Consider the following 14,943-nt stretch of genomic DNA (forward strand, 5'->3'; position numbering starts at 1 on the left):
CCTGAGGGGAGAGGCTGATAATCTCTCATTTCATATGAGAAGGGGGTGTGGTTCAGCACCAAGGACTCTGGGGGAGGTGGGGAGAGGCTCTGCAAGGTAAGCAGCTCTCCGGTTGCCTGGGGAGAAGACAAGGAAGAAGGGACACAGTCTCGTCCCCTCCCACAACAATCTACTGGCAAAAGCTCATTAAGAAATTAGTAATTAAAAAGAAGCCAAGACAGGAGGCAAACAGAAGTATTACAGGAACAGCAAATGGCAAATGAATGTTCACCAGAAAACTGTTGCCAGGGAATAGATGAAAAGTGTGACATTTAGCTGTGAATATGTAAAAACAGTAGTTCAAAGCAGAGATGGAGGTGCTCCAAACAGATGAAGACAATGGCAGGAGAGAAAACGTGAGCTCTGGGACTGGTACAAGAAAAACCAGGCCACCCCAGAAACAAGGGCCAGGCTGGAAGAAGCACAAGAATAAACCCCATGAAAACTGGGAAGGCCAAGGTAAACAAACAGAAGGGTAAAACACTTAAACTGCTTGATTAACAAAACATCTTTTTAAATGACTAGCTAAGCTGCTGGGACTGAAATGAGTGCCCCGCCCCCACCCAGCCCGGAGTGGGGGGTGTGCAGGGCTTGGTCTAAAGCAGAGTGGGAATAACAGGCAAAGTCTCTCCTGAGAACTCCTCACTGAAAGACTGCACTTGGGTACCTTATTTTTTTAAGAAATAAAAGAAGCTAAATGCATTAAAGAGAAAGTATCAAAAAGAAAGCGACTGAGAGGCATGGAAGAGAGAGGGAGACTCTATCAGCATTCTAAAAGAAGAGAAGAGAGAGACTGGAAGAAAAATATTCATAAAGAGATCATGATTTAGAATTTTCTAGAAATGGCTACACCAGTCCTCAGAGTCAGGAAGTGAAATGAATCCCAAGCAAACCCACATGTATTTACAGTAAAACCAAAGACAAGAGAAATTCTTAAAAAGCAGCCAAAGGGAAGATTATGGATGAAAACTGAGTATGGTTTTCGAGAGAAATATATTAACTTAGAATTCTGCCCCCAGAGAAACTATTACTCAGGAATGAGCGTGGCCCTGGCTGGTGTGGCTCAGCACTTTGAGCGTTGGCCTGTGAACCAAAAGTCGGCTCCCAGTCAGGGCACATGCCTTGGCTGCAGCCGGGTCCCTGGCTGGGGGCACGCAAGAGGCAACTGATTGATGTTTCCCTCTCTCTCTCCCTCCTCACTCTCTAAAAAATAAGTAAAATCTTCAAAACGAAACAAAACAACACACATGCACACAAAGGTTTAAAAAAAAAGAAAGAAAGAATGAGCATGAAGGTTCCCAGTCAAGACGGCAGAGTAGGGAAACACTGTACTTGCCTCCTCCCACAACCACTTCAAAATTACAGCGAAACTACAGAACCACCATCATTCAGAGCTGCCCGAAGCCACGTCGAGTCTGGTAGGAGAGGCACAGATGCCGAGTGAGCCAGCCCCACACCCACACGTGGAGGTTAAAAACTGGGCGGGCCATCTTGGCTGCAAAGGGCTGCCTGAGGAGCGAGGGCCTCCAGGTCAGGGTTCCCGTGCCAGGAAGAGAAGTCCCTATGACTTCTGGCTGGAAAAGCCAGTGGCAATTGTGGCTGAGCGAGACAGAGGACTTCTAGAGCCCCAGGCAATTCCTCTTAAAAGACTTACTGACCAACTCACTGGCTCTGAGCTCCAGCACTGGGGCAGCAACTCAAAAGGCACCAAGGACAAACTGGGAAGAACTGAATTGTCTGGCTTCAGGGTGAGGCTGGAAGGGCAGCTTTCCCCCAGGCAGAAGTCATTGTCCCTTTGCTGAGCCCGCCCCCTGCAGGTACAGGCTGGGGCCATATCTGAGTGTCCGTCAACCTTACTAGTACTGTTCACCCTGCCCTGGCGATTCCCTGAGACCTGCCTCCCTCAACTTGTGGACTCACCCGAGCTATTTCCAGTGACTTTTCCATGTACACAGCCTGTCTTGACTCATGCTTTGGACTTGTCTAAAATCTCTCGAAAGTTTCCAAACTGCACACAAGCAACCTCTGGCCTCAGCATGCCCCATGCCTCTTGTTAAGTGCCCACAGGCCTGGCATTAGTGGCAACTGGTCCTGGTTCACAGCTTAGTCTCTCCCAGGCAGCTCCCAGCCCAGCACAAGTGGCAACCATCTGTGATCACTTAGTAGCTCATAGCAGGTGGCCCTGGGGAGGGCACAGGCAGCAGCTGACCTTGGCCTACACCTCCCAAGAGGCCTCAGAGCCAACATACCTGGTGGCCAGCTTCAGACCATACCAGGGCACCACCCACCTCCACAAATGACACACTCAAAGGACAGACTCGGCATGTACCAGACAGAGCCCTGCCTAAAGTGAATCCTGCTCAGTAGGTCAACCTCTGCGACCAGTCCTTACAACAAATCCACCTGATGTGCAAACCCTCCCCCACTGATGTACCAACAGCTTCTTTAAGAAGAAGAAGGAAAAAAAAATGAATAATCAAGTGGAAGGCCATAACTACATATCAACAATTACTTTAAATGCAAAGGGATTAATGCTCCAAACAAAAGACATAAGGTGGCTGAATGGATAACAAAACCAGACCCTTACACATGCTGTTTACAAGAGACTCAGCAAGACACAAACAGACTGAAAGTAAAGGTGCAGAAAAAGATATTTCATGAAAATGGAAACAGAAAAAAAAAAGTTGGGGTATAATACTCATACCAGACAAAATTAGACTTTAAAAACAAAGGCTATATAACAAGAAACAAAGAAGTACCCAGCAATTCCACTTCTGGGAATTTATCCTTAGAAATCCAACGCACTAATTCAAAAAGACGTAAGTACCCATGTGTTCACTGCAGCACGATTTACCACAGCCAAGGTATGGAAGCAGCCCAGTGTCCGTCCATAGGCAAGGGGATAAAGAAGTGGTGCGTATATACAGTGGACTATGACTCAGCCATAAAAAGTGACATAAATGTCTAATCACTATGCTGTACACGTGAAACTAATATATTGTATGTCAATTGTAATTAAAAAATAAAAATTATTAAAAAAATAAAGAATGAGTGTGAATTGGGAAAGGACAGTCTCTTCAACAAGTGATGCTGGGGAAACTATCTCCACACGCAAAAGAATGAAGTTAGACCCTTACCCCGTGCCACGGAAAATAATTTATTCAGAATGGATCAAATACCTAAGTGTAAGAGCTAAAACTGTAAAATTTGTAGATTAAAAAAAAAAAAAGGAGCAAATCTTCATAACCTTGGATTTGGCAATAGTTTCTTTTTTTAAGATTTTATTTATTTATTTTTAGAGGGAAAGGGTGGGAGAAAGAGAGGGACAGAAACATCAGTGTGTGGTTGCCTCTCATGCACCACCTAATGGGGACCTGGCCCACAACCCAGGCACGTGCCCTTGACTGGAAATTGAACCAGCGACCCTTTGGTTCACAGGCCAGTGCTCAATCCACTGACCCACACCAGCCATTACACAATCAGTAATATGGGTATTATAAAAACACCACCCCCCCACCCCGCCCCAGAAAACAAGTACTGACAAAGATGTGTGCAAACAGGAATATAAAATGGTGCAGCTGCTGTGGAAAATAGTTTGGTTGTCCCTTAAAAAGTTAAACACAGAATTACCATATAACCCAGCAATTCCACTGCTAGGTACAGAGAGACTTAAATAGATGCTTACATGACAAAATTCATGGCAGCATTATTAATAATAGTAAAACGTGGTAAGAACCCTAGTGCCCATCAATAGATGAATGGATACACAAAATGTGGTATACACATACAATGGAATATTAGCCATAAAAAGGAATGAAGTTTTTTTTAAAAAAAAAGATTTATTCTCATTTGAGAGAGACGAGGAAGAGAGAGAGAGGGAGAGAAACATCGATGCCAAAGAGAAACACCAATTGGATGCCTCCTGCACACGCTCCAACCCGGGACTGAGTCTGCAACCTGGGCATTGAGCCCGCAACCCAGGCACGTGCCCTGACTCGGAATGACACTGGCAACCTTTTGGTTACGGGACCACGCTCCAACCAACTGAGCCACGCTGGCCAGGGCTGAAGTTCTGATACATGCCACGACATGGATGAACCCTGAAAACATGATGCTAAGTGAAAGAAGCTAGACACAAAAGGCTAAATATTGTGTCTTCAAAAAGTGGCAGATTATAAGGAGCAACTGACACATTTACTGTAACAGTGGAAGACCTTAACATAACTCTCTGAGTAGCTAACAGGTAAAGCACCCCAAAAACAACAGTAAGGACAGAGAATATTTGATTCACCTACTTAACAAAATTGATCTAAAAGACGTTAACATGGAACCATATAGCTACCAGCTGTAAAATGCACTTTCTTTCCACACACGGTCAAAATTCAACACGGTCAAAATGCAACTCCTGACTTTTCTCCTGACATCCATCTTCCCAACCCTGGTGGCAACTCCATCCTTTTCGTCACTCAGATGTCAAACCATTTTTGATTGCTTTCACTCTTTTTAAAAAATTAAATTTATTGGGGTGATACTGGTAAGTATCACCATGAAAGTGCCACATGTACGATTCTGTAACACATCATCTGTACACTGCACTGCGTGCTCGTCACAGCCACAGTCTAGTCTCCTCTGTCACCATGTATTTGTCCTTTCGCTCTTATTCCATATCCGGTCCATTAGGAGCTCCTGCTCTGCCTTCCAAATATATCCAGAATCTGATGCCTTCCTTAAACGCTCCATGGCTACCACCATCTTCTCTGACCCAGATTATGGTCACATCCTTCTAGCCCATCTCCCAGCATCTACCTGTGCCTCTCCCCCCTGCCCCTGCTCTCTTCTGAATAGAGAAAACAGATCAATCCTTTTTAAAAAGTTGTACCACTCAAAACCCCTCTGAGGCCCTCTGTGATCTGGGGTGTTCTGCTACCCCTCTTTCGCTCACTGCTGCAGCCATGCCGGCAATCTTCCTTAGGCCTGAACACGTCAAACACTTGCCTGCCACGGGAGTTCTCTATCCCCGCTGTTACCTCTCATCTCCAGATTCCTAACACCTCTCTCTCCCCTCAGATTTCTGCTCCAAGGTCACCTCTTCAGGGAGGCCTTTCCTGACTTCCTTACAAGGGACAGAAACACTGCCCCGCCCATGTAAGCTCCATGAGGGCAGTACTTACTTTTGTTCACTGCTAAGCCTCAGAAGCTAAAACAGTGCCTAGCACATGGTAGGTACTCAGTACCTGTTCAATGAATGAAGGTCAGGATGAGGGGAGGGATGCTACATTCTCCATACCATTCCACGATGTTCTTAAGCTCCTACAGTTAGACAAGATGTACATGAGACACAATACAGAGACACACAAAAATTGCCATTTTAACAAAGATGATCATTTATGATGTGACTCCAAGAGAACTGAGAGTTATACAAAGTTGGTGGACACTACATCCATGTACATGGATCAAACATCATTTCTATCTACAAGCAATAACAAATTGGGATTTATAAATATTAAAAATGATTCATTTTACTATCAAAACAAAATCTAGTAAGTATCAAGGAATAAATCTAATAAAAATATGATCTTCATAGAAAAATTAAACTAAAATAGAAATATATAGAGAGCTTCCGGTCAAGATGGCGGCATGGGTAGATACGCTTTGCTTCCTTGTACAACCAAGAGGAGGACAACAACCAATTTAAGAAACATTCATCCGAACTGGTGGGAGGGGTGGAGATGGGAAGCCAGGGTGGAGAGGACGAGTGGCAAGATGGTGGCTGGTGGACCGGGTGGGCAAGGCAGCTGCTGGCCGACCAGGTGATCCCACATTCATGTGTGGATAAATTGGGAGGAAAAACTAGGAGCCAAACAGACCGTGCAACCAAGACAGAACATGAAGTAAAGTCTTAAAACCTCTGCCTGTAAAAGTCTGTGGGGGTTATGGCAGTGGGAGAAACTCCCAGCCTCACAGGAGAGTTTGTTGGAGAGACCCACAGGGTCCTAGAATGTACACAAACCCACCCACTGGGGAGTCAGCACCTGAAAGGGCACAATCCGCTTGTGAGAGCCAAGGGAAGTGACTGAAAGCGGGGCGAGAGCTGAGCATGCAACACTGTTCCCCTTTGGACCCTCCCCCACACACAGCGCCACAACACCAGCAATGTGGGTTGCCCCAACCTGGTGAACACCTAAGGCTCCACTCCTTACGACGTAACAGGTAAGCCAAGACAAAGAAATATGGCCCAAGTGAAAAAAACAGATCAAAACTCCAGAAAAAGAACTAAGTGATGAGATAGCCAACCTATCAGATGCAGAGTTTGAAACACTGGTAATCAGGATGCTCACAGAAATGGTTGAGTATAGTCACAAAATAGAGGAAAAAGTGAAGGCTATGCAAAGTGAAATAAAACAAAACATACAGGGAACCAACAGTAAAGAGAAGGAAACCAGGACTCAAGTCAATGTTTTGGAGCAGAAGGAAGAAGTAAACATTCAACCAGAACAGAATGAAGAAACAAGAATTCCTAAAAATGACAAGAGGCTTAGGAACCTCCGGGACAACTTTAAACATTCCAACATCTGAATCAGATATTGGGTATTAGATAGGGTATCAGAAGGAGAAGAGGAAGAGCAAGAAATTGAAAACTTATTTGGATAAATAATGAAGAACTTCCCCAATCTGGCAAAGGAACTAGACAAGCAAGTCCAGAAAGCTCAGAGAGTCCCAAAGAAACTGGATCCAGGAGAAACACACCAAGACGCATCATAAATTACCCAAGATTAAAAAATGAGAGAATCTTAAAAGCAGCAAGAGAAAAGGAGACAGTTACCTACAAAGGAGTTCTCATAAGATAATCAGCTGATTTCTCAAAACAAACCTTACAGGCAAGAAGGGGCTGGAAAGAAGTATTCCAAGTCATGTAAAGCAAGGACCTACATCCAGGAATACTCTATCCAGCAAAGTTATCATTTAGAATCGAAGGGCAGATAAAGTGCTTCCCAGATAAGGTCAAGTTAAAGGAGTTCATGGTTACCAAGCCCTTATTATATGAAATTTTAGAGACTTATCTAAGAAAAAGATGGTCAAAACTAGGAACAGTAAAATGACAACAAATTCACAAGTATCAACAACTGAACCTAAAAAAACCAAAAACTAAGCAAACAACTATAACAGGAACAGAATCAAAGTAATGGAGATCACATTGAGGGTTATCAGTGGGGAGAGACAGGGGGGAAAAGGTACAGAGAATAAGAAACAAAACTGGTAGGTACAAAATAGACAGAGGTTCAGAATAGTACAGGAAATGGAGAAGCCAAAGAAGTTACATGTATGACCCGTGGACATGAACTAAAGCGGGGGAGTACTAGAGAGAAGAGTATGCAGGGCAGAGGAAGTAAAGGAGAGAAAAAAATGGGACAACTGTAATAGCATAATAAAATACACTTTAAAAAACTAGAAAGATATCTGAATAAATACTGGGTTGGCCAAAAAGTTTGCATTTTTTTTTCCATAAAAGACACATTTTTCATTTTCACTAATAACTTTATTGAATTGGATATTTTGAGTATGTTGGCTATATCCCATGTGGTGTAAGGCTGGCTGTTCTTAATGTCTCAATTTGATTGCTATCAACTTCAACTGGTCTACCCAACCGTGGCGCATCGTCCAGCAAGAAAACTCCAGCACAAAACTTTGTAAACCACTTTTGACACATTCGATCAGTCACACCTTCTCCATACACTGCACAAATCTTTTTTTTGTTGTTTCAGTTGTGTTTCTACCTTTCTTGAAATAATAAAGAATAATATAGTGAAAATGTTGCATATTTTCTTCCACCTTTAATATTAAAATGGCTACATAAAAATTCACCAATTTTGATGTTTTTTTAAAATGCACTCTGATATGATGGCTGTCACAATACAATCTAACACAACTGTTTCAGATGAAGTTAAAGACAACTAAGCACTACCAGAACCATCTTATGGTTATGGCCAAACGAACTTTTTGGCCAACTCAATAGATAAACTTTATTCACAGGTAAAAAGACTCAATATTTTACAGGTATCAGTTCTTCCCAAATAAATCTATAAATGTCCCAGCAAAATTTTTTCTGAGTAACTCGATACACTAACTCTAAAATTAGTCTTGGAAGAGTGAAGATGTAAGTCAAATTTTCTTTTTTGGACAAAAAGAATAAGGAAGGAGGATTCACCTTACTAGATACCAAGTCATGTTTCAAAGCTATGGTAACTGAAGTTGCATTAACACACAAAAAAAACAAAAGAGCAGCTGAAGAATGGAACCCAGAAACACACCCCTGCATATGTGGAAACTTGGCAGATGTTGTGACTGACTAGCATTACTAATTATTGAGGAAGGCGGAGACTTCAATAATTAGTGTTGTGACAGCTGGCTTTCCATATGAAAAATATAAAATGAGATCCACAAATACAAACTTCAGACGGATTAAACACCTACATATCAAAAAACAAACCCCACCAAAACTTTGAAACCATGAAAAATCTCTACCCCACTGGAATACAGAGGGGGTTCTTAAGAATCAAAGGTGCATTCAATGCAGCACAAAGATGTAAGAATTACAAACACATGCACCTAATGACAGGCCATCCAAATGTATGAAGCACAAACGGACAGACTGAAGGGAGAAACAGTTCTACGGTAACAGAGACTTCAATACCCCACTCACAGTAATGGCTAGAACAACTAGATGGAAGATAAGTGAGGGAACAGAGGGCTTTAAGAAACACAACAAAGCAACTAGATCTAACAGACATATACAGAAAACTCTACCCCACAATAGAATAGACATTCTTCTCAAGTACACATAGGAACATTTTCCAGGACAGACCATATGGCAGGCCACAAATTAAGTCTGAATAGATTTTTAAAGAGATAACAAAGTATCTTCTCTGACTACAATGGGATGAAGTTACAGATCAATAACAAAAGGAAACCTGGAAAATTCACAAAATTGTGGAAATTAAGCAACTTTTAAACAACCAATACCGAACCTATGGGACACAGCAAAAGTGTTGCTAAGGGGTCAACTTACAGCTATAAATGCTGACATTAAAAAACAAGAAAAATCTCAAATCAACAACCTACCCTTACAACTCAAGCACTATAAAAAGGATAAATCCAAAGCCAAAGAAGGAATAAAAAATAATAAAAATTAGAGCAGAAATAAATGAAATAGAAAATAGAAAAAAGGAAAAAGTCAATACAACCAAAAGCTGTTTCTTCAAAAAGATCAACAAAATTGACAAACCTTTAGGAGCTAGACTAAGAAAAACAGATAAGATCCAAATTACTAAAATCAGAAGTGAAAGTCAGTATATTACTACTGATTCTACAGAAATATATGCCAACACACTGGATAACTTTAGATGAAATGGAGAAATTCCTAGAAACACAAAACCTACCAAAATGAAATTACAAAGAAATAGAACATCTGAATAGGTCTGTAACTAGTAAGGAGTCTGAATCAGTAATCAAAAATCTCCCAGCCAAGAAAAGCCCTGGACCTGAAGGCTCCAATGGTGAATTCTACCGAACATTTAAAGAGCTAGTAACAATTCTTCTCAAACTTTTCCAAACACTTGAAGAGGGAGTACTTCCTAACTCGTTCTTATGAGACCAGCATTACCCTGATGCCACACCCTGACAAAGACACAAGAAAAGAAAACTAGACTAATACAGAATACTGATGCAAAAATCCTCAACAAAATGCTAGCAAACAGAATTCAGCAGCATACTAAATCTAAAAAAAACCCCCAAGGAATATGTTCCCAGAATGCAAGGATGGTTCAACATATGAAAACTGATCAATGTAATACACCACATTAATAGAATGAAGGAGAAAAAAACACATGATCATTCTAAACTGATACAGAATAAAAGCATTTGACAAACCCCTTTCACAACAAAAACATACAACAAACTAGGAACAGAAGGGAACTACCTCAATGTAATAAAAACCACAAATGAAAAGCTCACAGTGAACATACTGAATGGTGAAAGACTGGAAGCGTCTTCTCTAAGATCATGCACAAGGCAAAGATGCCTGCTTTCACCACTTCCATTCAAACACAATACTGGAAATTCTAGCTAGAGCAATTAAGCAAGAAAATAGAAATAAAAGGCAACCACACTAGAAAAGGAAGAAGTAAAATTATCCTGTTTGAAAATGGTATGATTTTATATATATTTAATAAACCCTAGATTACACACACACACACACACACAGAGCTAATAAATGAATTCAGCAAAGGAGCAAGGATATAAAGACACACACAAAAGTCGTCTGCGTTTCAATATACCAACAGTTACAAATTAATTCCATTTACAATAGTATCAAAAGGAATAAAATATTTAGGAATTCACCAAGGAGGCCAAAGACTTATACAATGAAAACTAGAAAATACTGGTAAAAGAAATTAAATAAGCCCTGGCTAGTGTGGCTCAGATGGTTGGAGCATTTTCCTGTAAACCGAAAGGTCACGGGTTTGATTCCTGGTCAGGGCACATGCCTAGGTTGCAGGTTTGGTCACCAGTTGGGGTACGTGTGAGGGGCAGCTGATTGATGTTTCTCTCCCCTTCTCTAAAATCAATAAGCATGACCCTGGATGAGGATAAAAAAGAAATTAAACAAGACATAACAAATGGAAACCATGTTGACGGACTGGAAAACAATGTGATCCCTATCAAAATCCCAATGATTTTTTTGCAGAAATAGAAAAACTCATTCTTAAAATTCATATGGAATCTCAAGGGACCTCGAATAGCCAAAACAATCATGAAAAAGAACAAAGTTGTAGAATTTGTACTTCCTAATTTGAAAACTTATTATAAAATGACAGTAACCAACACAGTGTGGTACTGGCATAGAGACACCCAGACCAATGGTGTAAAGAGCCCAGAAAAACCCCTCACACATATGGCCAAATGATTGTGTCAAGACCACCCAATGGGGAAAGGACAGGTCTTTCCAACAAATGGTGTTGGGAAACCATGATATCCACACGTGAAAGAATGAAGTTGGCCCTTTATCTAACACCATATACTAAACTTAACTCAAAATGGATCAAGAACCTAATTATAAGGCCTAAAGCAATAAAAGTATTAGCAGAAAACATAGGACAGAAGCTTCATGACATTAGATTTGGCAACGATTTCTTGGATATGACAACAAAAGCACAGGGAACAAAGAAAAAATAGACAAGACTTACAAAAATTTTAAAATCGTGTGCATCAAATGACACTATCCATAGAGAAAAAGGCAATGCACAGAATGGGAGCAAATATTTGCAAAATCATGTATCTGATAGGGATTAATATTCAGACTATATATAGAACTCCTAAAATTTTTTAATTACAGTTTACATTCATTATTATTTAATATTAGTTTCAGGTGTATAGCGTAGTGGTTAGACATTCATGTATTAGCACTGTACAAAGTGATCCCTTCAATATTTCAAATACCCACCTGGCACCATATATAGTTATTATAATATCACTGACTATATTTCCTGCACTGCCCTTCACATCCCCGTGACAAATCTGTACTGCTTCATCCCTTTACCTTCTTCACCCAGCTCCCCAACCCCTCTTCCAACTGGCAACATCAGTTTTTATCTTCTGTATCTATGAATCTCTATTTTGTTTATTATTTAGATTCCACAAATAGGTGAAATCAATTGATATTTGTCTTTCTCTGACTTATTTCACTTAATTTAATACCCACTAGCTCCATTCATGCTGTCACGAATGCTAAGATTTCATTCTTGTTGATAGCTGAGTAATATTCCATTGTAGATCCATATTATATCCCAACATTAAAAAAAAATAGATTTTATTTATTTTTAGAGAGAGGGGAAGGGGAGGGGGAGAGAGAGAGACAAAAACATCAATGTGAGGGAAACATGGATGGACTGCTTCCCGTACTTGCCCCAATCCAGGACTGCAACCCAGGTAAGTGCCCTGACCAAGCAGCAAACCAGTGACCTTTTTGCTTTGCAGGATGATGCCCAACCAACTGAGCCACACAGGTCAGGGCATGTACCACAATTTTTTATCCACTCATTTATTGATGGTCACTTGGGTCGCTTTTATATCAATCTCTTTATCCTAATTTTTAATATATGTTCATAACTTAAAAAGTAAGTGGAAGCACCAGCAATATAAGAACAACAGGAAAATTGGACTTCATCAAAATTAAAAACTTTTGTGCATCAAGATATCCCATGCAGCCCTGGCTGGTGTGGCTCGGTGGAATGAGCACAGGCTGCAAAGCAAAGGGTCGCTGGTTCAATTCTCAGTCAGGGAACGTGCCTGGGTTGCAGGCCAGGTCCCTAGTGGAGGGCACCTGAGAGGCAACTACACACCGATGTTTCTCTCCCTCCTTTCCCCTCTCTCTAAAAATAAATAAATAAAATCTTTAAAAAGAAAATCAGTTAAAAAAAAAAGATATCCCATGCAGCAATATTTTTGCCGATCCTGCCATTAGAGTTTGGTCATGATGCGTAAATAATGATATCTTCATCTTTGATGCCATTACCATATATTACTAGCATTACCGGAATATTAGCATGAATTTTGCTGTTTTTATTATTTAATATAGTTAGCTTTTGGAAACTCTAAAATTGTTTTATTTTAACTTAAGCCACAAAACTACAAGTGGAACCACTAAGCTTACCACAAAAGCAGCAATCTCCTGTTTCTTTCCCTCTTACTGCTGAGTCAGCTCATCACTATTATCTCCTTTTGAAAAAGATTTTATTTATTAATTAATTATTTTTAGAGAGGGGGAAGGGAGGGAGAAAGAGAGGGAGAGAAACAGTGATGTGAGAGAGAAATCTCACCCGGTTGCCTCTTGCATGGCCTCCATCTGGGGACTGAACCTGCAACCGAGGCATGTGCCTTGACCGAGAATTGAACTAGCGATCTTTTGCCTTGCGGGACGATGCCCAACCAACTGAGCCACACCAGTCAGGGCCAGTTCCTCACTTTTAAATATGAATGAACAATCAAAGATCACTGGACATTCCAGGAAAACCTGTAACCCAAAAGGAAAAAGAAACCTAAAGGAAATAGAGACAACACAGGGTCAAATTGACAATTAAAAAAATACATGTAAAGTAGTAAATATACATATACATGTAGAAGATATTCATAAAAAATGGACAGAATGTTACGAAAAGTAAGAAAGAATGTTACTAAGAATAAGAAAGAGCTCTGACGAAGATGGCCGTAGTGAACATCTGATGGACAGACTTTGGAGATAAAGTGAAGAAAACCTCCCAAACTCAACAGATTTCTCTGTTCGTGCAAAGACCAACGACGTTATTAGCCATCAGGGAAATGGAAATCGAAACCACAATGAAATGCTCCTTCACGCCCACTTACATGGGTGTAATAAAAAAGACCAGTAAGTGTGCGAGTTGGTTAGGTGGTGGAAAAATCAGAACCCTCATACACTGCTGGTGGGAATGTTAAATGGTGTACCATGGTGGAAAACAGTTTGGCAGGTTCCACAAGTTAATACAGAATTACCAAATGACCCAGCAATTCCACTCCTAGGTCCATATCCAAAAGAAAGGAACATACATCTACACAAAACTTGTAGTACACAAATGTCCATAGCAGCATTAGTCATAGTAGTCCCAGAATGGAAATACCCAAATGGTCATCAACAGGTGGTTGTATAAATAAAACGTAATACACAAATAAAATGAAGTATTAGTCAGCAATAAGGAATGACGTACTGGTACATGCTACAACATGGATGAACCTTGAAAACATTATGCGAAGCAAAAGAAGCCAGACACAACGACCAGGTGTTGTATAATTCCACTTATGTAAATGTCCAGAACAGGCCAATCTCCAAAAGGAATGGGGAATGACTGCTTACAGTTATGGGGGTTCTTTCTGGAATAATGAACACGTTCTGAAATTAGACAGGACTGACGTTTGCACAACACCGGGAGCGTACTAACTGCCACTGAACTGTACACGGTGAAAGAGCAGATTTTATGGCACGTGAGTACCTCAATGAAGTTGTTGTAGTGTGGAAAATGAAGATGAAAGCCTTCCAGAAAGAAACAAAAAAAGAGAGACACAAGGAGAAAAAGATCCAAGACTGAGGATCAACCAGCACGTCCAACACCTAGGTGACAGCAATCTCAGACAGAGAACAGAGTAATAAATGAAAGGGAGGAAATTACTTTTAGAAATGAACGCGAGGCTATTCTCAGAAATGGAAGACCAGAGTCTCCACGCAGAGACGGCCTGTTCATGAAGGGCACAAGAAACGGGCAAAGACCCATCTGTGGCACAACACAGAAATTTTACAAGAGAAGTAAAGTGAAGATCCTAATAGCTTCCAAAAGATAAAAAAACACAAAGGACTGAGAATTGGAACGGCATCAAACTTTTCAGTATAAGTAATGAAAGCTAACACATTACAGCCTTTAAGATTCTGAGGGAATGCTATTTTCACCTTTATTTATATATAAATTTTATACACACACAAACACGTTTATATATAATTCATATTTATAACTTTCAACTCCACATCCAGCAGACTGTGTGAGGTCTGAATTAAAGACACAGCAGTTGAAGGTATGCTCTGGTAAAAGGGGAGTCTAGGGCCAAGAAAGCAAAAGGCCGTCTGGTCCAAACGGCAGGGTGTCCACCAGGGGAAAGTAGCCAAGGGCAGTCCCAGGGGACAAAAAGGGAAGTCTCTGGGCAGCAGCTGGGCAGCAGCCCCAGAAAGCAACCTGGCCAGGTCAGAGCAGAGGGCAGAAGGGAGCACCAGGAAAAGCAGGAAGTCACGCTCGCCTATCTGGAGGGCTGGCGGATCTAGTGGAGCACGTGAAAAAATTACAAATG

At 40.9% G+C, this 14,943-nt stretch overlaps 1 protein-coding gene across 2 annotated transcripts in view; it reads right to left on the reverse strand.

Moving 5' to 3' along the window:
* The window catches only part of DLGAP4 (DLG associated protein 4), a 131,375-nt gene that overhangs the window by 4,606 nt on the left and 111,826 nt on the right, over positions 1-14,943 (reverse strand). The window lies entirely within an intron of this gene.

The sequence above is a fragment of the Desmodus rotundus genome, chromosome 6, assembly GCF_022682495.2.
Source record: "Desmodus rotundus isolate HL8 chromosome 6, HLdesRot8A.1, whole genome shotgun sequence".
Lineage (NCBI taxonomy): Eukaryota > Metazoa > Chordata > Mammalia > Chiroptera > Phyllostomidae > Desmodus > Desmodus rotundus.